This window comes from Vulpes lagopus, chromosome 23 (assembly GCF_018345385.1).
Source record: "Vulpes lagopus strain Blue_001 chromosome 23, ASM1834538v1, whole genome shotgun sequence".
Taxonomy (NCBI): Eukaryota; Metazoa; Chordata; class Mammalia; order Carnivora; family Canidae; genus Vulpes; species Vulpes lagopus.
Window position 1 is genome coordinate 16,441,191 of NC_054846.1, and position 24,772 is coordinate 16,465,962.

General features: G+C 38.9%; 1 protein-coding gene and 1 long non-coding RNA gene across 2 annotated transcripts in view; both read left to right on the top strand.

The window, feature by feature from the left end:
• The window catches only part of IQCM (IQ motif containing M), a gene marked incomplete at its 5' end in the record, with an annotated part of 343,549 nt that overhangs the window by 13,433 nt on the left and 305,344 nt on the right, over positions 1-24,772 (top strand). The window lies entirely within an intron of this gene.
• Positions 15,692-22,568, top strand: LOC121481597. Its single transcript, XR_005985321.1, has 3 exons — positions 15,692-15,756; positions 18,094-18,222; positions 22,133-22,568. It is a non-coding gene; the product is annotated as an uncharacterized LOC121481597 (long non-coding RNA).

A 24,772-nucleotide genomic window follows, 5' to 3' on the forward strand; every position in this document is an offset into this window, starting at 1 on the left:
ATAAGGGAGTGTACTCCCAGAACAGAATCACTGTATACTCAAAGAACTGCCCCATCTCCAGGGTAGGGGGCTTCTCAGTGACTCCCCAGCAGATTTTATAACTTCTTTGGCCTGGTGATTGCTGTGTGTCTTCTCTTTTTTCCTTTCACTAATGGAGTTTTTACTGAAGCTATCCTGTACCTGCCCCTATTCCTGGATGTTGTATGCTTCTGAGGAAAGGTGGAAATATTTTTTTTATGTTTGGTACACATTATTACCAGACCACAGTGAGCCACACCTGGACCTGGTGGAAAAGACTGCAAACAGCCAGAGATCCTGGACTCTTAGCTGGATGTAGTACTTTGCTTCAACTTTAGGTTATCTTCTTTGGGGAGAGGAAGAGTGTGATTTGTCAGGGAATAAGAATGGATAGATATTTGATGTCCAAAAGGGCAGTCTGTGACAGGGATTGCCTAGATGTTTATCAAACTTACTACTTTATCCTTTCTTCTTGGGCACTTGGCTAATATACATTTCTCATGTCCCTTACAATTAGGCAGAGCTATGTGACTGGAATCCAGCCCAGTGGATTATAGCTGGAAGTGATGCCCATCCAAAAAATGTCTTTTGTTCTCCTCCTAACATGGTTCCCTACATTTTCAAGTATAAGGACTCTCTTTCATTACTCTTAAAACAACTGCAATTTCACTGATGGGAAAATAGTAAAAGTGTTTTTAATAGCCGTTGATTAAATAATTTTTGTTGAGATATTCAGTAAATATACAAACTCAGTATGGGAAATGCAAAAGTGAGAAAGATGCTGATGACTTGCTCCTTCATGGAACTTGTAGTCTACCTGCAGAAACAATTAAATAATCACTTACATGCAGTTGAGAGTATATGACAAATGAATGGGACCTGGACTGGGGGTCAGCAATGTCTTTCTAGAGGAAATGACAATTGAGCTAAGCTATGAAAGATGAGGAGGAATTACTTGGTCAAGAAGTTAACTTCTCCTTGGAGTTCTAGGATTGGGAAACCATTTGTAATGGCCCAAAGGAGGGACTCACAGAAGTGATTTCAAAGAAGTGCAAAAAAGAACAAATGTGGCTGCAGTTCTGAGAAGGAGCAGGAGAGGGGTAAACTATAGCTATCTGAAAAACAGAACCTTGTAGTCAGTGCTGTGCTAGCAAACGTTTACTCACTAGCTATGGTGGGCAAGAGGGAGGAGGCCTGATTTATAGCTTTTGCCTGTTTCCATGGTGAAAATACTGTGATGTAACCAATTCAAGCTATCAATGTTATGTCACTGATTACAGAAGTTGGGAAGAGGTGCTCATGGTCTGTTCTGAGAGTTGTGGCAAACACCTTTCATATCCCACTTGAAATCCTCTCAAACTCACTTCTTATTCCAGCTACCACTCTAGAGGCTGCTTCCTTCTCCAGGCTTTCCTGATGCCTTCCTAGCTTGGGACACTAACAGGAATGGGCTCAGCGCTGACACATGAGCAATCAGAAAGGGAGGATAAGACTAATGGATAAATGTTTCTTCCTTTCTTTCCCTGGGCAGAAGGGTCTCAGTGACACTCTATAAAGCTTCTCTGATACTGATATCTGATCAGTGTCCTGTAGTGATGACCAACTCAAAAAGGATTCTTAGATGAACTTTTTGTTTCTTGCTTTCTTTCTTCCTTAAAATACTCTCTTGTAAATATTTTGATGGTGAGTTGTCAATACTTGCTGAAAGACTGGGTGTGGAGTGTGAGGGAAAGGGAGAGTTGAGGAAGGATGATTCTCTGGCTTTAGACCTGATGAACTGGAAGATAGAAATTGCCATTTTCTGTGACAGGGAGGAGAGAAACATGCAGTTTTCAATGGGCAGAGGCCTAGAGTTGAGATTTGAACACATTATGTTTAATATGCCAATTATATATACAAATGAAAATGTCAAATAGGTAGTGTGTAATGTAAGTGTGGGCTCAAAGGAAAGAAAGGTTGGGGTCACTCAGGTATAGATCAATATTGTCTAATAGGAATATAATATGAACCACAAATGTGATTGAGAATTTTCTAGTGGCCACTTTAGAAGATAAAAATAAACAGATAAGAGGCACCTGGCTGACTCAGTCAAAAGAGCATGTGACTCTTGATCTTGGGGCTGTGAGTTCAAGCTCCACATTGGGTATGGAGATTACTTAAATAAAAAATTAGTGAACTTGGGCAGCCCGGGTGGCTCAGTGGTTTAGCACTGCCTTCTGCCCAGGGCCTGATCCTGGAGACCCAGTATCGAGTCCCACATCGGGCTCCCTGCATGGAGCCTGCTTCTGTCTCTGCCTCTCTCTCTCTCTCTCTGTGTCTCTCATGAATAAATAAATAAAAATCTTTAAAAAAAAAAATACTGAGATTTAAAAAAAAATTAGTGAACTTAAAAAAAGAAATGGGAAAATTAATTTTAATAATAGATTTACTTAACCTAATATATAAAAAATAGCCAATATAAAAATTGTTAGTACTTTACATTTTTTTCATACTAAGTCCCTAAAATCCAGTGTATATTTTAGAAATTATACTAGCCACATTTCAAGTGCACAGTCTACAGTTGGCTAGTGGCTACTGTATTGAACAGTATAGATATCAATTTTATTTACAATCATAAACTTAGATAAGATCATCTAAAAAATAATGTAGATGAGATGAGAAAAAAACCCAAGGACTAAGTCCTGGAGGTTTCCAACATTTAGAGGGGAAGAAGAGGAGTACCCAGCAAAATAAGTGGAAATCAGCTACGGGGAAACCAGGAGTGTGTGAAATATGTCACTCATTTTTTTGTTTAAATTTTTAAAGATTTATTTATTTAAGAGAGAGAGAGAGATAGAGTATGCCCTTGAGAGCATGTGAGCAGGGAGGGTAGAGGGGCAGAGGTAGAGGGAGAATCTCAACCAGACTCCCAGCTGAGCATGGAGCCCTATGAGACCATGACCCTGAGATCATGACCTGAGACCAAACCAAGAATCAGATGCTTAACCAACTGAGCCTCCCAGGTGCCCCATTTTACTCGTTTCAATCGAAAGGGTTGTTAGAACAAGAATAAAGAGAGAACATAGCTAGAATATCAGTTTATCTGATGAAAGACCTGGGGTTTTTTAGGGTACAGTAAGGTTTGGGGAGCTGATTCAAGGAAGGAAAAAAATGAGAGTCTGTGGAGATTAAGGTCAACAGCAGAGAGAGTGAGAAGACTAGTTCTCAGGGTCTTTTATAGAAGGTGGGTCATTCATTCTAATGGTAGTCTCCTTTTGGGGGTTGTTTTCTTTAGTGGTTTGTAATCAGGAGGCCCTGGATGTTGGAGGTAGGGGGTGTGAGAAAGGAGTGAAGATTTTCTCAAAAGCACAAGGAAGGACAGCAGTTCTTCTGAAAATCCTATTATAGGCTCTGTTGAAGTCAGAGACATTTTAGTGGGAGCCTTTGCATGTGTCCCACCAGACAGCTGTGAAGTGCTGATCTTCGAGTTTAAATTTGAATTAAAATTGGAATTCATTTCTCAAAGTTCTTATCTCAAAAAGCATATATTAAGTCTGTAACTTGGACCTATTTTTTCAACATATTCCCAGTATTCACTTCAGTGTGAATGGAAGCATGATCGGCGATATCAGTGGTATTAATTCCAGAACTTGATTAAAGTTCTGAGATTAGAAAGAGAAGTGAGTCCTGTGTGTATGATATATGTACCTTTAGCTCATGCTGTGCTGACAAATCAGCTACATTATCTGCTATAAGCTAAATATCTATATGAGAATAGGCCAAACATTCCTTGAATTTGATCCAAGGATATCAACTTCAAAAATACACTCTAACAATTATAATATCAAATATCTTTAGTAAATATTCTTTGTGCTTACATATAATACAGGTCCGTATTTATCTTAATAGAGCAAAATCAGAGAAAATACGAAATGATTTCCTCTTTGAATATATGGACGTCTACAGTACTGCTTAACCAGTTTCTATTGTCAGGCTAGACAATTTATGGATCTTGATAATTAGAAATCAAACATAAAAATCTGTTTTTGTAATACATATTAAGTATTAGATTATAGTTACTACATAGTATATAGTATTCATATATTATGTATTCCCTCGGGAACAAAAAATACTTCAGTTTAATTTTGAGTCATTTAAATTTGGAAATAGATTTTAATTAAACTCAATGAGATATCCTGATATTCATGTCAAGCAAATATACTTAGGGTCAATATGGTTCCTTAACCAGTTTAGAAAGGAATAGACGTGTGTGTTTGTGTTTCCATGTGTATATGTATTCTTTCCTCTCCAAACACACATCTTCCTTTAAATATAAAACGAAGGCATAATGAGTTTTAATAATGCTTTGAAATGACTATGTGGCTACAAAGCACTGGAGAAATCTATCAGGAAAAATGACTTTGGGCTATGTTTATTTATTTATTTTTGCCCAGTGATGAAAACTCACCAGTTTTTAATCAACAATATATATAAAATATTTTATTTCCTATTTTAATGATTTTAAGTATACATTTGATATTAACAAACATATTAAAATTGTTGTTTACTCATTCCCACAAAATTATTTGGAAGACCAAGTTCCATAACAATTTATATGAGACACGGAAACTAAGATTTTTTTTAATGTGGTGGAAAACTATATTGAATTTAATTTTACAAAATAATTTGAGCTTTGGAGCTTTGGAATTTGAAGCATACTAATCTTCTTCCATGTATAAAAACAGACTCTACTTGAGGAATTTCTAAATGAGGGAATAAATTTGGGATAATCACAGAATTTTGCAGCTGCTTCTCTTAATTTCTTTCTGGTTTAGATTGCTATTTCTTCCCATTTCTTGTCAGTAATTTTCTTTTGCCCACCTATGCTCCTGAAAAAAGAACTTAAACAGAATTAAGATTAGCAAGCCATTTTTCTGAATGACAATTGTCTTGAAAACAGTTTTTTCTTCCTTACACTTTTTCTTTTTTCATACCGACCTGGTAAGTTCTGAAATAGGAAGATGCAGGGTGGGGACCCTAAGAGAGGAGACTCATTTCTTCTGTAGTAACATGGTTTGCCACATTGAAGTAATCATAAAGTTCATTAACTTTTAATAAAGTAATAATATCTTAAATATAAAAATTATTAAACAGTATAAAGGATTTAGATATAATTAAAAGACATTGTTTTTACCATCTGTGTTCTGTTATTTTGGACTTCTGGCCTCCAAAACTGTGACAGGATAAATTTCCATTGTTTTAAGCCACCAAGCTTTCGGTAATTTGTTACAATGGTCATGTGAAACTAACATAATGTCCTTCCAAAAGTAAGTTTCAATTCCAGACATCCTTAAAGAATTTTTTTTCTTGGGGTACTTGGGTGGTTCAGTTGATTAAGCATTTTACACGGGTCAGGTCATGATCCCTACACTGAGCCCTGCTGAGCAGGAAGCCTGCCTCTCTCTCCCTCTGCCCTTCTCCCACTCATGCTCTCTCTCTCTCTTTCTTAAATAAATAAATAAAAAGATAAATAAATAAATTTTTCTTTGGTATAGTGAGTGCAGAAATGTGATCAATAGGCCAATTGTTTCAACTTTCATTTCCTCATATGTTTATTCAGAAGGTTTTTTAAGCTTCTCTTTAAAAATCAGGTAATCAGATAACGAGTACCAATGGTCCCTGCCCTTACGAAGCTTTCACTTTAGCACTAATTACTTTCCCTTTCCCTTTCTCTTAAAAAATATAGATATTGCAGAGTTTTCTTGCGAGGAGGGTGGAGGTGAGAGGCCAGGGTTAAGAGTAACACTGCCTTTTCTCTACTGAATTTAGAACCGATTGAGTTGAGAAATAAGACACAGGAATTGGACAAATGGAGATTAAAATGTTCATTTTGTTACAGAGAAAGCTGATGAGAGGAGATGGCTCTGGATAAATAGCTCTGTGGCTTGTTAATCCTCTTCCAGAATTAGACTCACCATCCGAGCCATAGGCAGACCTTGCCAGCAGCAATCCTTCCTCTCCTGCTTTCTGCACAAAGCTGCACCTGCCCTCTAACTAAACCTTAAAGTGTAGAGGAGATTGTATTTGCTCTTCCATGCCAGCAGACTGGAGAACTCTGAAAGGGCAAAACCCAGCTTGGCTCTTCTAGTTAGAGTGAGGAAGGGGGCAGGGTGAGGCAGGCTTTGTCCTCTCCCAAACCCAAGCCATGAACCTTTCTGTCTAGCCATATCCTTGTCGCTCTGGTACTTCTGAACCAAGGGAAAAAATAAATATATGTGTGCTTGCCCCTGGTGATATAGATCCATATCATCAGAGGCCACCATGTTACTAAACACTTGCCGGATTTGCCTGTAGTCTGAGGCTTACATAGCTTTTGGAGAGTTTGGAAACAAAACATCCATAAGCTGTGTATTAGGATAATTAAATCTTTTACTGAGTGGCATGTAATTTTCTCCTAGCACTGTTGGGCACTTTGGGACATTTAAAGAAAAGTAAGAAAAAAAAAATAAAGAAAAGTAAGTCATGAAACACTTCCCCTCAGTGATTTATATGTAGCCAAGAGACCAACTATTATTTCTGTCCTACTGTGTGGAAGTTAGTCAACTCCAACCACTAACATGTTTCAGGCACAGATCTGATCACTTGCTAATTAATAAATCAAGTAAAGCTAATTTTGAACATTTGAGGCTGAACTTTTTAAGTTAAGATCTTGGTTGTCTTTCTGAGGCAATACCTTTCTGAGATTGATAAATGTTTGTATAAAAGAAATAAGCAGAGGCTTACTTAATTGACTTTTTACTAATTTTGAATTGGAGGTTTTTTTTTTTTTCCAATGACTTCCACATAAACTAAAGAATGCTGTTAAGACAGTAACCCACTTTAAGTAAGACAAAGAATTTTGTCATTTTGAGACTACATTATTAACATGCTCCCCTAACTTGTCTCCATGCCTCTGGTCTAAACCTGTCTCAATCTTTAAGCAAACTTATGCTAGAGAGATTTTTTGTAAACACAGATCCTATATTCTCTTTTTTCTAAAGTCCTTCAATGTTTCCCAGAGCCTACAAGATGACAGGTAAAATTATATATTTTATCCATCCCAATCATTATTTTTTTTTTTTAAGTACGATCCACACCCAGTGTGCGGCTTGAACTCATGACCCTGAGATAAGACCTGAGCTGAGATCAAGAGTCAGATGCTTAACTGACTGAGCTACCCTGGTGTCTCCCCACATATAAATATTTTCTAAATGTTTGATCAATCACAATAGAAGAAAGAGTGAATTATCTTTATATTCTTATTATGGAATCTATGAAATTTTTGTTGTATGAAGATGTAATCAAAGAGTACAGAGCCAAAAAGAGGCAAAAGTATTACAGAGGTATCTCTGGTAGTTAATTAACAAAAATACTGTTATTTGTCTGGAGTTTGTAATGTTGTGATTACTTGTCAGTTTTTTTTTTTTTAATTTTATTTATTTATTTATGATAGTCACAGAGAGAGAGAGAGAGACGCAGAGACACAGGCAGAGGGAGAAGCAGGCTCCATGCACCGGGAGCCCGACGTGGGATTCGATCCCGGGTCTCCAGGATCGCGCCCTGGGCCAAAGGCAGGCGCCAAACCGCTGGCGCCACCCAGGGATCCCTACTTGTCAGTTTTTAAGAATTTGTTATTTATGGTGACAACCTTCTCTAATTCTAAATATTCACATTCACACCTCATTTTGTATTTATGCTTTTACAGATACTTTCTTTTGTATGTCCCTACAAGTTTTATGAGTTTCAGTCCCTAAAGTATCCTTTATCTCCACTAACTTTTGGTGAACCAAAGTTAAGTAGGAAAATCAGAAGCTACTGTCATAAACTAGAAATAGTGAAATGGTGACTTGGTTAGGATGGTGGCAAGTGTTTAGGTTTTAGGTATGTTTTGAAGGTAAAACCTTCAACAGGATTTGCTAATGAGTTGGTTACTGGATGTTATTGGAGAGAGAGAGAAGAGTCAAAGATGACCAGTGCATCAGCAAATGCTGTTGAAGGTTCTACTTCAAACCAATATGAAACCTAAAGGTTTTTGCCCCCAAGTTACTGAGAATAGAATCACCATTTACCAAGATGGGGCAGTCTATGGGAGGAACAGATTTGACTCTTATGACCAGAAATTCAGCTTTAGTCATATAAAGTCTGAGATGTCTGATAGACTTCTAGGTGGAGGTATTGAACAGAAAGTTGGTATCTGAGTTTCGGAGTTCATGGAAGAGGAATAGGCTCAGATATCACTTTGGGATACCTCAGCTTATAGACAGTATTTAATGCCTGAAGGCTACATGATATGGCCATAGGAGTGAGTTACGAAGCCCAAAAACTAAGCCCTGGAGTATTTAGAGGTTAGAGAAATGAGAAACTAGCAAAGTTGTCTGAGAAAGGAGCAGCTAGTGGAGGAAGAAAAAGCAGAAGCAAACAAATCCCCAAAAGGAGACCTGGATTGCTGAAAATTGAGTGAAGAGAGTGTTTCAAGAAGGGAGTAATTGATTAACTGTGTCAAATTGTGCTTATAGATCAAGTAAAATGAGGACTGAAAATTGACTGTGGATTAGCAATGTGAAGGTCAGTGATGGCCTCAATACCCACTGTTTACTTTAGTAGAGTGGTCAATTCAAGAGAGAAATTAGAAAAATATGAGAACTATTTCAAGGAATTATATTATAAAGCAAACACAGAAGCTGAGTGCTTGTGGGGGGAGGTGAGATTGGGAGACAGTAGTGTTTTTATTTACTTGTTTTTTTTAGATGAGAGATGACATTCCTGATCAGAACATTCAAGAGGAGAGGGAAAAATTATAATAAAGGAAGGAGAAGGGTATTGTTGAGGCAATGTCCTTGGGAAGGTGAGAGTGGAGAACTATGGATAAGTAGAGGAGTTGGCCTTACTTACATTGGAAAGTGGTTATTTTCACCTGCAGTAAGCAAAGGGCATGGAGTGTATGGGTATAGATGTTGCCAGGAGGGTAGCTTTGGTGTTGTCTTTGATTGCTTTTGATTTTTTTTTATGATTTTATTTATTTATGAAAGACACACACAGAGAGAGAGGCAGAGACACAGGCAGAGGGAGAAGCAGGTTCCATGCAGAAACCTGATGTGGGACTCAATCCTGGGACTCAGGGATCATGCCCTGAGCCGAAGGCAGACGCTCAACCACTGAGCCACCCAGGTGTCCCAGATTGCTTTTGTTTTCTCAGTGCAATTGAAAGCAAAGTTATCAGCTGAAAGTAAGGTCAAGGGAAGTTTTGAAAGTTTGAGGTGAGAGTAGAAAATGTGAAATAGAGAAGGGAGAGTGAATGGAATAAGGAGTTGTACTGTGATTGCTGGATACATTAGCCTCCTTGGGTTCCTTTTCGTGAATGTGAAATGAGGCCAATCATGTTTTCATTTTCTCCTTTCAATATCAGTCATGCTAGATGCAAATATCACAGATTAGGTGGAGACTTTGATTCAGGTAGGGTTTTGTGTTTACTCAGATGAAGATGACCAAGTATGGGAGACGAAATCTCGGAGAGTCTGTGAGAAAGAATGAACGTAGGGATAGACTTTGGAATTTCAGCTGACTAAGGAATGAAGGGAGCAAGGAAGCATCAGTGAATGCTGATGGGTCCTGGTAGGATCCAAAAATTGTTGGCAAAAGAGAATAACCTGAAGAAAAAAAAAAAAGAAATTGGTGATTGAAGAGTCAGATGCTTCAAATGGAGGTCATCAAGCAGTCATGATTGGTAATGAGGGGGACCAGGATGTGAATGGGGACACGGTGGATGGCTCCTTGAAGGTAGACAGTGGTTTCTTTCAACTTTCTATGACCCATACTGCCTGACAGACATTTAATAAACATTTCTGAAGAATTCAGAGAAAAAATTGACTATAAGCTTAGAGATGAAAGTAAGTCATTCTCCGTCAAATTTTAATTAGCAACTGTGCTTGTCCTTATACATTTGTGGGGTGCATAGGAGAAAGACCCCTGCAGACTAGCTCAAATAAAGGCAATTTATTTCAAGTTTCAGACCTCGCTGTACAGCTGGGCCTCCTGAGAACTGAGAGTCCAGCAGAAAGTGAGGTGAACACTGTCGAGTTCTGCTTGGTCTCTCTTCTTGCTTCTCTTGGTGGAACTGCTTTCCTCTGCTTTTCTTCACAGATAAGTCTCTTCTCCTTCTCATCATACACACAGACCAACATGGTTGCCTCATGGCCTAAGTCCATGTGAACTTTTCCTTTGCACTACATATCTAACTCATTTTCTTAAAGCTGGTATTTCTGGGTGAGAGATATGATAGGCCTAGGTTGGGTTAGGTGATCCCAAAGCCACAGTCAGGACAGAAGTGATGGTGGTAAGATACCATTATAGCCATTTAGGCTGAACCTCTTAGTAAAAACGGTATACAAGAGAGAGGTCTGGGCGACACGGGCTTCATGGGATGGACAACCCCAAACAAGTCATCTTTGTGTGAGGAAGGGGATTGGGTAGAAAAAAAGCAGGACTTGTCTGTATTAAGCAAAAACATTCTTGCAGTTGTAAGAATATTTTTTAAGCTACTGGAATTTTATCTTTGGTTTTCGCAGAAGTTCAGTAGAAGCTAATCCTATTATTTACTTAATATTGGCTATTTTGCTAGTTCCCATGAGTACTAGCAAGCCTTGGCCAGTGAGATATCTTTATAAACTTCTTTCCCTTTCTTCTGATAAAGCCATTTATTTATGCCCTGACCTAGTCAGTTAACTTGTACCAGAATATACCAGGATAAGTTATTTTTCAGGCCTACCAGTTTTGAAATAAAACAGAAGTCTTTCTTCATAACTTTCCTACTGCAGAGGGGCTGAGCAAGCAGGCTGGGTAAGGAGGACTGGGCAGTAGCTTCACAACACATCAACAGCGTTCCAAGATGAGTGGATATAGTTTTTATTATCATTTTAGAGGGGTGTCAGGTCCTCCTCCAGACTATGTAGCCCCAGGAACATCTCCCAACAGACTCGTTTGCCCACTACTGCTCTGTATATTCCCTGCTAGAAAGGAAGCCTTTAGTGGGCAGGGAGCTTCTCCACCTTGTTTGCATTTATGTCCTCAGTGCCGGAACAGCAGAATGATGTTCACATTCAGAAGCCGAAAGGTAGTCTCTGCATGTTTGTCGGAAAATGGAATGATGGGTGTGAGTGAGTGTGTGTGTAAATTGTTAACCAGCTTTAGGCAAGCCTGAGGGTTTTTCAAACTATCCCATGTTACCATTGAGCGGATACTTCTGTCACGAGGTTCTGATCCCTGTGTTATACCTTCGGAAGCCCTAACGTGTATGTGCGTGTGTTTGTGAAGCGTGACAGTCGCTGTACAGAATAAAGAGATGGATCCTAATCACTGTCCGGTGTGAAACAGCTGTTGCCTGAGCTATTCAGTGCCCAAGGCAGTTATTCATTTCTCTGGTCTGCATGGATGCTTCCAAAATGATTCTGTCTCAGCATGTGTGTTCTGGCATTCCCTCTGAACACTGGGAAACCTGGAGCCAAGGATCTATTAGTGCCTGAAGTGTAGAATGTGTGACATTGATCATCTCCTCTTGGAGCTGGCACTGCTCTGAAACAGCCTGAGAACCAGGGGAACAAGTCTGCTGCCAAATCCATCTGGTTTTGATCCCATTGCACTTAATGAATCAAAACATTATTTTAGAGACACTTTATGATTTTTTTTTAACTATTCCAGAAGTCCAATGAGTAGTCTGACTATACTTAGGATGGATCTAAGAAGTGTTCCATGCAGTCACTGTAGAGACATTCATGAAGACATATAATGTGTTATCATCACATATTTAATAGGTGCTCCTAAGTGTTTCAATGTGGGTAAGTCAATGGCAGTTTCTACTTAAGTTCTTGGTTTCCAGCTACACCAACCCACTAAGCATTGCCTTTAAGTAGCATTTTAAAAACAGACCGAGATATGCCGTTGTAGCACTGTAAATAAATGACCTTTGCCTTTTTATTTCTCAGTGAAAGTTTGGAAATCTCCATCTCTACAAGCTAATTTTTGGTTTTAAGAAACGGAAAATGTTTCTACCATTCTTCTATTGGAAACCAATTAATGGAGGATAGGACAAAGGAGCTAAAAAGTAGCACGTATTGAACAACTACTACTTACTAGACACTGTACTAAGCTATGTATTATCCAAAGTCTTGCAAGATAGGCATGCCATGAGTTGCATTCCTAGATAAGAAAACAGGCTCGGAGAGACATGCCCAAGCTGCTGTCATGGATAGAAATGTCAGAACTAGGATTCTGACTCTAAAGTTGGCACTCTTGCCACTTTTACACGTGTGCTACATCCTTTTTCTCAGCAGCATGAGGGGCAATTTAGGCTACTCAGAGGAACGAGGGTCTCCCAAGTGCTCTGGGACTGTGGGAGCAGTGCTAACTCTCCTCCTAATTTATTGTATACCTCGAGTAAGTCACTTTTCTCTGTATCTCAGTTTGTCTCATAAAATGGATCTAATCTTTGCTGCTTTGGAGGGCTATTCTATTTTCATGCAGAGCTATGATCTTTCAAGAGATGGGTGACATTTAAAGTGCCCAAACTCATCTTAGATAATAATGAAAACGATGCCATTGTCATTTATGTCCTGTAGCAATCAAAGGCTTTCCTGGTTCTTCCAAAGATGTTCCCAAGGGAACATCGTTTTTAATAGGACTCACAGAGGCATCCTGTAGATGAAGACAAAGAATGCCAGGCAGTGACCACGAGGTAATTCAGCACTGATTATATGGATCCGTAATGAAATATTCCAGTACTGCTGCTGCATTCACCTTCCTGTCTGACCAAAGCTGCAGAGACCTGATGCATTTTAGAAATTTCACCAGGAAAAGAAATGACAATGGGGAGGGGAGCGGTATTGTGCAATGTATTGGAGAACTCAAGAAATCCCAGGAAATGAATCAATTTTTGCTAGTAAAAATGAAAAAACCAGCTATTTTAAAGGTTAAGATATTAGCTTTGGGATAAGCTTTGGCAGTTTCTTTTTTTCTTTTGTGAAAATGGTGACTGTTTCTACATCGATTCAGAAAATCCTTTTTGACAATACCACATTCATTAATAGAAAGCACAGATGGATTCCTTGAGTGGGAGGACCAGCAAGAATATGGGGAAGGATTGACTGTCTCTGTAAAAGAGGTAAGGGTGTGATTACTTTGCCTGGCCAACAATAATGAATGGGCCCAAATGGCTATAAAGGTGTTCTTAATGTCCCTAGACAGTTTCTTAGGTAAAATTGTTATATAAGTAGTTAGAAGTTAGCAATGACACTATAATGTTTATAATTCTAGGATCCAGCACTAGAACTATCAGGCATATCTTTGCCTGGTTTTTAAATGAAGTCTGATTTTACTTTATTTTTAAAGATTTTATTTATTTATTCATAAGAGACACACATAGAGAGAGGAGAGACACAGGCAGAGGGAGAAGCAGGCTCCATGCAGGGAGCCTGATGCGGGACTCAATCCCAGGTCTCCAGGATCAGGCCCTGGGCTGAAGGCAGCGCTAAACTGCTGAGCCACCTGGGCTGCCCTGAAGTCTGATTTTAATTTGTACATAGTGCCTTTGTCTGGTTTAAGAAACAGAAAATCACGATAGCTGAGATCCCAGTTTGCTCAAATCTGCCTTTTGCAGTTGATTTTATTTACTTACGGACATAATTACATTTAGAAAAAGGTTTATGTTATCACCAGTAAAATCAAATGAGTGTATACTTTTTCTAATTTATTTCCTACAGAAATTTTATTTTTATTTTGTTAACATTTTTCTTTTTATTTGTTTACTTTAGAGAGGGTGGGGAAGGACAGAAGGAGAGGGAGAGAGAGAATCTTAAGCAAGCCCCACACCCAGTTTGGATCGCGACATGGGGCTGGATCTCAAGACACTGAGATCGTGACCCGAGCTGCAGTCAAGAGTTGGAGCTTAACCAACTGAGCCACCCAGGCCACCCCTATTCCCTACAGAAATTTTAATTGTTCAGGTCTATAGATTTGGTCTCTTTTCTCTTGACAAAGGAATGTTTTTCAAGTCTTGATTTTCACTGTTAACTAGAAGTTGCACTCTTTTTGTGGTCGGATTTCAAATTTTATTCTCTTAAACCTAGAGTGAATTTCACATCTTCCTAGATTTGTCCCTGTGTTTGTAGCCCTGATATAAACATCCTGTCCGTGAGGAAATCTTTGCGCTGCTTAAAGGAGCAACTTCTGTGGTTGGAGAAGGTGGGACAAGAAGGCCTCACAGCTGTGGTTCTGTACTCTGAAAGTAGTCCAGAGTGATGGTCTGCACATGGCTGATAATGGGAGTCTAACCTGTGTGTGCCTGGGAAAGAATCTGAGAATCAGAAAGAAAATAAAAAATCAAGGTCTGGTTCTTTCTCTTTTTAAATTTATTTTTATTTTTATTTTTTTAATTTAATTTTTTAAAGATTTTATCTATTTATTCATGAGTGATACAGAATGAGAGAGAGAGAGAGAGAGAGAGAGAGGCAGAGACACAGGCAGAGGGAGAAGCAGGCTCCATGCAGGGAGCCTGACGTGGGACTCGATCCCGGGACTCCAGGATCAGGCCCTGGGCTGAAGGCGGCGCTAAACCACTGAGCCACCTGGGCTGCCCAATCTCTCTCTCTCTCTTTTTTAAAAAAATATTTTATTTAATTCAATTTTCCAACATATAGTATAACACCCAGTGCCCATCCCAAGTGCCCTCCTTAGTGCCAGTCACCCAGTTACCCCATCCCCTCACCCTCCTCCCTTTCTGCAACCCTTTGTTTCCTGGAGTTAGGAGTCTGGTTCTCTTGCTGCATGGTCCTGGCCAAATTATTTCACACATTGCATCCTTAGTTTCCATTCTGTTAAATGGTGGTGATAAAAATGAGCACTGACTAGATTGCTGTGCGAATCAAATAAGATTTCTGTGTGAAAACATAAACTATAAAATACTAGGCATGTTATTAAAGGCTCATTGAAGGACTCATATAGGGAAAGAACATATACGCTGATGTCGAAGAGCCGATGGCTGACTTATCATTGCAGAGGAATTACAAAGCATTTTTGCAAAAAGAAAATTTTCTTGGAAATATGAATGGGTTGGCTGTGTTCCCTCTCTTCCTTTAATTCCCCTCAGTCAATGGATCATATTAAAACATTACACTTGGTAGGAAATCTAAAGCTTAGTATGATACATTTACCTGCTGCTTATTTGAAAACTAATGTTCTAGTTGTACGTAAATGTGTTCAAGCTATGTTGGTGCCAAGCTACATTGGTGCCCAAGTGTATCATCTAGTTTTAGAGTTTCGTGTATCATGTGGTTTTCAAGAGTTAATAAAACGTTAACTACTTAATAAACTGCTAGGGAGCAACTGTGACAAATGTTGTTGGCGTCAAATGTACTGGGAAATAGGGTTTTTAGCAGAAATGTCTTAATTAGGAGTGGGGCCAGGTTCCATCCTCTCTTTCACCTTGGTTTCTGCTTCTGCAACGAGTTGCAAAACTGGTCAGCTTTACAGCCTAGAGCCTCGTGATTGGCTGCAAATGAGTCAGAATCCTGTTCTGTCTGGTGGTTTAATACCATTGGCAAGGCTATGTAGATAAACAACAAAAAGACTGCCAAATCCATCTGAGGACAAACAGCGTATCATGGTTTGGCGCGCATCCTTCGTCCTTTCACATAGACTTAGGCACAGGAAAAATATGACTCCTACTGCAAGGTGAGAAAGTATGTCAAGGGGTTTGAAATATTTTACCTAAAACAAGTAATGGTATAAAATGTGAGGGAAGCTAAGAGCTGGTGGGAAAACAAAGAAAGAAATAATCATTTACAAGTAACTGTTTACCTCACTTGAAAATGATCCTAATCAGGAATTTGCATTTCTTTCAAGCCTTTTTGTTAGTGATAATATCCCTATCCCTATTTCTCAAAAGGCAATTATCACATAAAATGGCTTATAATAGAAGTGTTATTGCTTTCCTGGCGTTCAGCATGTAAGATTTTTATTGGTATACTTGTCTCTCTTTTTTTTTTTTTCTAAGCACCTGCAATTATATTTACATTCTGACAAAATATAGTAGAGGTGGCACTTAAATCTCTAAGTTCCTGTCTACAATCCTAAGCAATTTTACGGTCTTTTCAGCTATGCCTATTTTCTGTAACAATTTCAAGTGCAATTAAGGCACAGAAATATCATTTGTAAAGTTTCCACAAAGAGAATATATTTTGGGTATTGGTGCTAGATGACATTACAATAACTTGCTCTATAATTAGCGTAACAGCTCTAGGATAAGCTCAGGATCAGACCCTTAGTAGTGAGGCTATAAGATCTTTGCTTTGAGGGCAGGAAAAATGTTGACCGAGGAAAGAAAAAAGGAGGTGAGGTGCTGGCGTTTGTCATCAGTGCTGTTGAGTGGTTGCCAGGACGGGATGTTGATGGTAACGCAGTGAATTCCTAACAGATGACAATTTGTGAGAACCAGGAAGAAGGAAGGTCACAAGCACCACACGAATTCTCTTCCCGGTTCTAGACTGGAATATAGGACTCTTTATTCTCCTAAGAATAGTCAATAAACTTACCTCAGGTTTCTACTAAGAAAAGGAAATGAAATGCATGAAGGGCCTAATTTGCATTCATCCAGCAATCAGGCGTTTACTGAGCATCTACACGGAGCCTCTGAAAGGTCTGAGATGTCCCCCTATTGACAAGCTAAAAAGGTAGCCTGAGCCTGCTGCAGTTCCATGGACACAGGTGGGAGACGGAATCAGGACCTGTCAGAGACAAGGACTTTGTTACTCATGGTGCAGCACGCAGGCTGAGCTTCATGCCCATGGCACTGCCCAGTTGCCCCCCAAGTCCCATGGCGGCCACACGAAGGGCTCAGATGGATGTTGTTCATGTGGTGGGTTTGTGTTACAGCTGACAGATGTGAACTTGGGCGAACCTATGGCTTTTAGAGAAAGTGTGCTCTCGTCCTGGGAAGAGGCATTACCCCCTCAAGGTTGGCTTGCTGCAAACACAACCCTGAGAAATAGTCTGGGTAAAGAGCAAAGAACTATTAGGTTCTGGCATTCTTGGCACCTACTACAATTACCAGGGGTGTTTAGGACCCATGGTGTCTTGCCTCTTCTAACCCTTAGGAACTTGAGACAATTATCTTACAAACAATACGTGTCTATTGTAACATGCATAAATTCTGTGCACATATATTTGTAGTTTCAAAGCATTATATTCTCTCTTTTTAGCAAATAAGCAATTTGAGGCTCAATGTGTTTAAATAAGAAGCTAAAGTCACAAATAAATGGCACAGCAGGGGCTATAACACAGTGTTTTTTAATTCATAGCCTAATGTTATTACCATTAGACTATTTTGGATTACTGCGAAAGAATTTTCAGGCTATGTTGGCTCCATGTTTTAGTGAGGACTTTTCCATTATTTTATTTACCGCTGTGTACATTGCAGGAAATGACTACTCTTTTTGTTCATCTATTGCTGCATTTTGATTTTATCAGGCTAGAATGTTCCTCCATCTTTTTCTCCCGTTAGCCTAGATAAATCTATTTCTAAAGGCCTGTAGCTTCCCCAAAGTTCTAGGAAATAAGGTCAAAACAATGAAATTGACTGTTCATAGAATTGCAGAATTGCAGAGATAAAATGTACATCAGACGCAATTTAGTCTAACCACCCCACCTCCATTTTATGAGTAAGAAGGCAGAGGTCCAGAGAGCCCCAGTGAATTGCCACTCAAGGTCAAAGGTCTTATTAGTGGTAAACAGAAGAGCTGAACTCAAGTTTTTGTTTTTTGTTTTTTTTTTTTTTGTATTTAAAATGCAGTGTTTTTGTCAATGCACCACACTGTATCCTGAGTGAAAAGGAATTCAAGGATATTGGTCGAGGCTTAGTGCCTTCTCATTATGTGTTTTGAAGTTCTGTTTGGTAACAGTAGTACTTCTGTTTTTCATGTACAGGGAAATCATCTCAGGTATTGAAATGACAACATAATTACAATTCCTTTAAATCATGGGTTACAAACTTAAATGCTCTTCTAAGATCAGCAGGTAACTGTGAAATAACCTGTGTGATCAATGGGAGGAATGGAGTCTACGGCAAGCTAGAGAAAACACACCCATCCAGACACACTCGGATTCAACATCTTGAACCTTGTATACCCCCCGTACCCCAGGGTATGTTTGCTTCTGGATTTGACCCTCCAGCTACCATTTTATAACACCTGACTTGAATAACATTGTTTTAAATGATTTGCTAAAATAAATAAATAAATAAATGATTTGCTGTATCTTTAGATGTGATCTTGTCACAGGCTTTTAGAGCTGTATAAGGTATTGTCAGCTGCTGTGGCTCATCATTATGCTGAAAGAAACAAAAGAGGTTCAGTGACTTTATTGACTCAAATCAATAAAGCTTGTTTGTCACACCAACTGCGACTAGAACCAAATTTCTAAGACTCCTAGTCCAGTGTTCTTTCTATTTCATCTTGAAACATTTTTTTTAAAAAAGTTTTATTTACTTATTTGAGAATGAGAGAGAGAGAAAGAGGAAGAGAGAGAGTAGAGGGAGGAGCCCAATACTGGGCTTCATCCCATCACCCTGGGTCATGATCTGAGCCCGAATCAAGAGTTGAACGCTTAAAGGACTGAGTCACCCAGGTTCCCCGTCTTGAAATGCTTTTTTAAAAAGAGTATTCAGTTTTGTAATAAAAGTGATAAGAAAATCAGATTTAACATGGAGCAATACATTTTGCAGATAACCGCTCAGGAATCAATCAATAATTATTGGGTGTATCACCCCAGGCCCATGCTAAGTGACATGAAGCATACTAAAACATACCAGATCTTTGTTTTTTCATTTCTGTCTTCTCTGTTGGGAAAGTCAAAACTACTGTTACAGAATAAGTGATTGTTAGGATCTTTGGCACTGACTTTAAGAAAACTTTAGAGAGGGAGATTCACTGGGGAATTGAAAGCTTTAACTCTCTGTATTCTAACAATTGTCTTTAGTAGCATATTTAAGAGAACCCCCCATCAGGGGTGTCCGGGTGGCTCAGAGGTTGAGCCACTGCCTTTGGCTTAAGGCGTGAGTCTGGAGACCTGGGATCGAGTCCCATGTTGGGTTCCCTGCATGGAGCCTGCTTCTACCTCTGCCTGTGCTCTGCCTCTTTCTCTGTGTCTCTCATGAATAAATAAATAATATCTTTAAAAAAAATAAGAGAACCCCCATCGATAGCCAAAGGAATATTATATTTGCTAGGGGATGACAATACCAGAATTAAGTGTGTGCATGTGTATGTAGGAAAGAAATATTGAATTGGAATCTGTGCTATTCATTCTTCATGGTAAACCACAGTTTCTGACCATCGGTATCTTAAATATTTTTTTGGCCCCTGGCCTAAAATTTGTGGCAAGTGTTGACATAGATATAAAAAGTAAAGTATACCAACTTAAGTGGAGCTGAAGTGGAGAGAGATATCTACCTTCTGATTGAGGTATTATGAGAAATACCAGTTTTGAAAAATAAACTCTCCCTGTATGTTTTCACCAATGTTTGAGTTCTGTTTTCATACTGTGTGATGCTCTTGTCTGGCTTACCTTAACAGTTTTATTCTGCTAGGGATTCCTCTCCTGTGCCTTTTTTTTTGCATCTTGGTTGGCATCCTTAGCAGATTTGTGGCTTGTGCCTTTTTCTTTCCCTCCGTTTCAGACTCTCAGTCTTACTGCTCTATCTGCCAAACACTCCCTTCTTAGGTACTTTGAAATTAATCCTGATCTGGGGGCAGGGAACAAACTTTTTCTGTAAAAGTTGAGATAGTACAACTCTTTGGCTTTGTGGCCCACATGGTGCCTGTCATAACTGACTAATCTCTGCTTTTGTAGCACAAAAGTGGCCATAAACAATAGGTAAACATGTGAGTGTGGCTGTGTTGCAATAAAACTTTATAGAAATAGGTGATGGGCTAAATTTGGTCCTGGCCATGATTTGCCAATTCCTACTCCAATCTGTTGATGCTGTAATAATGGGGAGTGCTTACTCCAAGGATTGAGCAAGATAATATCCGATAGTAGAGGAAGAAACTCCTGTTTATGTTTTTCTGTATCTTATGATTAAAATGTCTATTTTTATTTGTTTTATAATGTACATATGTTAATAAAATTCAATATAAATGTAATTTATAGATAAACAACTTAACATATATTGGAACCCCTGCTCAAAAAATTTCGTACTGGGACCCCTGGGTGTCTCAGCAGTTGAGCATCTGCCTTTAGCTCAGGATGTGATCCTGGGATCCTGGGATTAAGTCTTGCATCAGGATCCCTCTGGGGAGCTTGCTCTCATCTCTCATGAATAAATAAAATAAAACCTTAAAAAAAATTTGTACTGATAGTAGAGTGCAAAAAAGAGACCTCTACTCCAACTTTGCATGTTCTTCACAAATACCATGCATTTGGGATATGCCTCTATTTTGCTTATACAACAAGAAAGGAATTGTTAGTATAAGGAGCGGTATGTGGAGTTGTGAAATAGAGGAAGGGTTCTAGAGAATGGTAGGATCTTATGAATTTTCTCTCTTATATTCTAACATTTTAATCAGAACTGCCTCAGCTATTCAATAGTTAATTAATCTGATTTTCCCATTAATAGTGCTCATTTTCTCCTTAGCATTCTCAAGAATACCCTGAATTATTATTTCATAAATATTGTTAAAATGACCTCTTATTGTGTATAAGGAGTTCTCTAGTTTTTCTTTTTAAGATTATATTTAAGATTATAATTAAGATTATATTTATTTATTCACCACACACACACACACACACACACACACACACACACACACACACACAGAGAGAGAGAGAGGCAGAGACACAGGCAGAGGGAGAAGCGGCTCCATGCAGGGAGCCCGACGTGGGACTCGATCCCGGGACTCCAGGATCAAGCCCTGGGCTGAAGGCGGCGCTAAACCGCTGAACCACCCAGGGAGCCCTGTTCTCTAGTTTTGATGATGGTTCAGATCATATATTTTATTACTTTTGTTAACTTCACAGCATCTGGCAGAAAGTTCGATACACAAAAGCAACATGTTTATAGCTGAGGTGCAAAACAAAATATAACTGACTGAAAATCCTATCAGTCTCTTTAGAGACCATAGTTAGAGGCCTTGGCCTATTGTCTCAACTAATACTTGTCTATCCTTTCTTAGGAAGTTGTGATAGTTAACAAACTTCTGGCACTTTGTGGTATTTTGTGATCTATTTATTCTACTTCTCCCCACCTAGTTCTAAACATGCCAGTGGGAAATGTTAATTTTAGCATGAATTGCAATTGGTTTATTGTGAGAATATTTTTCTTAATATCATGAGGCTCTTTGATACAATGTCAGTACTTTGGGGCAATGGTAAATCCAGGATCAGAAAATCCAATATAGGAAGGTAAGAGAAATGACCAATCAAAACCTTTTAAACATTAACTGTTGCTTTCTAGTAGCCTGCTTTTATCTAATAAAATAATAAATCGTACCTTTTCAGTTTTGTTGCTGCTGCTGCTGCTATGCATTTATTTGTGGATGCATTTAGAGGAAAAGTCGCAAATGTAAAATATAATAAATACAGACAGTTTTGCATGTTTAGTGTGGCCTTGCCAAGTTGGAGCTTAGTTTAAGTTGGGAACATGAAGAAGGTCGTGATAGGATTGTGTGGTGATCAGCTTTTCTTGTGCCCATTGTCCATTTTGTGGAGATTGGCTTTATCTCTGCATACCCAGTTTCAGGATTACCCTGGATTTCCTGTTGGAACATTTGAATCTAGAATAGACCCTATTGACCTTTTGTAGTGCTGGCAACATGTCAGTATTGTTAGTCATCTGTTGTTTTTCTGTTAAGGACCATATGGAAAAGTCACTCTTACTTTCTAGCAATTAATTTATAATCTTTCAGATAGCCACATTATAGGTATAATCTCCTTTTTCCTATGAGGGAAAAATATCTTTTAAACAGTATTCAGAGCCTGCCTACATGTGTCATTACTTGAGTTTCCATCTGTATTTGCTTATTTCTCTCTTTTGCTTTCTTCTCATGCTTACCAGGCTTTCAGATTCTATTTGTAATGAAACAAACCAGACGCTTAAACTGGAGGAGGCGTCTTGCGTGGTTGGAAAGACAAAGACAGGAAGAGGACATACCTTTTCTTAGTGCTTCATTTGTTCTCTCATGTTTGATACTTCTAGATACTTCTCTTGTGTGAAAAGCTTCCTTTTTGTGTCTTAACATGTTTATTATTTATTTGTTTGTTTAATTTTGTGATTGGCAACTAGACAGGTTATGTTAATAAAAATATCTATGTGGTATTTGGGTGGTCACATGCCAAAGTGCTGTAAGGTATATATAAAATAAGGGAGTCTTCAGTAAGAGTGTATAGGCAGAAATAGGAAGTCATCAAGTGTGTTAGTGCTTTGCAAAAATTGATAGGAAAATGCCTATGGATCAGTCTTAACACATGTATATTTATGGCAGATATGTCATTCTATCTTTGTTTAAATAGATTGACTTTAGCATGGAAATGTGTGTCAAGATATAAACATAGAAATTCACTCAATGTTTACATTGGATTAGATCAGGTGACTGGATTGAGGATATGGGGTTTGTTATGTTAGAGCATATGGGCAAGTTGTAGGCTAGAAAAAAATGTATGGATATATGGTGTTTTCGATTTCCTTCTAATTATAGAATCTTATCTGTATCAATAAAAGTTTATATTTAACTTTGTAGGAAGTGTGTGTGGTGAGCAAAATAATTGTATGCACCCATGCATCTGTAAAGCACAAATTAGATTTTGATAAAAAGTAAATTGATTCTTGATAAAGTTCTGAATGTTAATGGGACAAACATTCCCATCTGACTCTAACCATTTTCTATTCTTGCAGTATCTTTTTCACTGATATAGGCTGACTTTTTTTTTTTTTTTTGGCACCTACATACAGCAAATAACTGTGAAACATTTCAAACCTCAAAGTGACACTAAAACTGTGAAGTATGAAATGGAAGTGCCAGAGCGTGTGAGACACATTGCATAGCACTGCTCAGTAATTCAGTGTGTGCATGCAAGAGAAATGACAACACCATTGCAAGATGCAACATGATCAATGCTACAAAAATTAATAAATAAAGCAATCTCCATTTGCAAACACTCCCTAATGCCTCCAAGTTTCCACCTTCTATATTTAGCAGCCCTGCCCTAGTGATTACACCCTTCTCACCCCAGAAATATCTGCTGGGGGAAGTAGGATTATAAATGAATATCCTCCTCACCATGTCAAGGTTAGTACATTATGATTAAGGCCTGTAGTAGTTTGGGCTTCTCCATGAATGCTTGTATTTTTTTTTTTTCCTAGTGTGTGAATTTAATTAACCTTACATTGGTTTGTTTTTATATCTGTCTCCTACTCCTCATGATTATTCCCTGCCCAGGTTTCTTCAGACAGTGTTCTAGGTAGGGTGAAATAGGATCTTTGAGTCCTCAAAATCGAATTCAGGGCCTATGCTATAGTGTCCTTATGTATTTACTTGCTTCTGAGGCTCAGTTTGTGAATTTTTATGGCTCACTTTTTGGAAACATGCTCAGAGGGATTGGGGGTTATTAGCGAAGTCTCCTTTATTCTCCAGGTTAGACACAGTGGGAAGGAAAGATGAGTTCCCCCTGGTGATGTCCTTAGTGGTACAGGAGTCCTGTTAGGTAAGCAAGTGCTTGGGGAATTGATGTTTTGTTTCTGTGAAAAGCAGAAGAGACAATACAAACATTGATGACAGCAGCAACAGATCCCTATTTCCTGATGCTTATAAACTCAGTGCTTTCTGTGCAGATAGTTTACAATTTATTTAATGCGTTAGAGTCTAATTTATAATGCTCGGGTGTGTCATTTCCTAATTTTAAGAGAGGTTAAGTGGCTTACCCGGGGCCAGCGGGGAACAGCCGCCTCAGGCTGTTGACTCACATGCCTGTCCCTGTGCTGTTCCCTTTAAGTATCTCACACTCTCTGGTATGATGCATTTCCTGAAGGGGGAGTTTTTTAACATATTTTCAAAAACTCTTGGGAGATATTGGAACAGAATGATTAGTCCTGAAGAGTTCAGTAGGTGCCCAGCAGTAAGGGAAAGGAGAATAGTGCTGAGGTTTTCAAAACCAAACCCAAAGATGGATTTTGTTGCAGAGTGAGGAGGAAGCATGGGGAACAGGTACAAAAGGTGGTGACCTGATAGAGCTGGATAAACACTCACACATCTGCAACCTAGTTCTTTACTTCCTTCAATGTGGATTACTTGTGAAGGAAAGGAGTGTGTCAATCCTGCTCTTGTTTCTTTATTTTTTTTAAAGATTTTATTTATTTATTCATCACACACACACACACACACACACACACACACACACACACAGAAGCAGAGACGCAGGCAGAGGGAGAAGTAGGCTCCCTGTTGGGAGCCTGATGCAGGACTCGATCCCAGGACCCTGAGATCATAACCTGAGCCAAAGGCAGATGCTCAACCACTGAGCCACCCAGGCATCCCAAGTTTTATATCTTTCTTTAACTACCTATCTACCCACCCGTCCATCTGTTCACCCATACATCCACCTGTCCATCCACATCTCTCTGTCTTGATAAGAGTCGTGAGATTTCTGGATCAGAGACAGAATTAATTACTCAGAGAACACCTTGCCTCACTATCCCCAT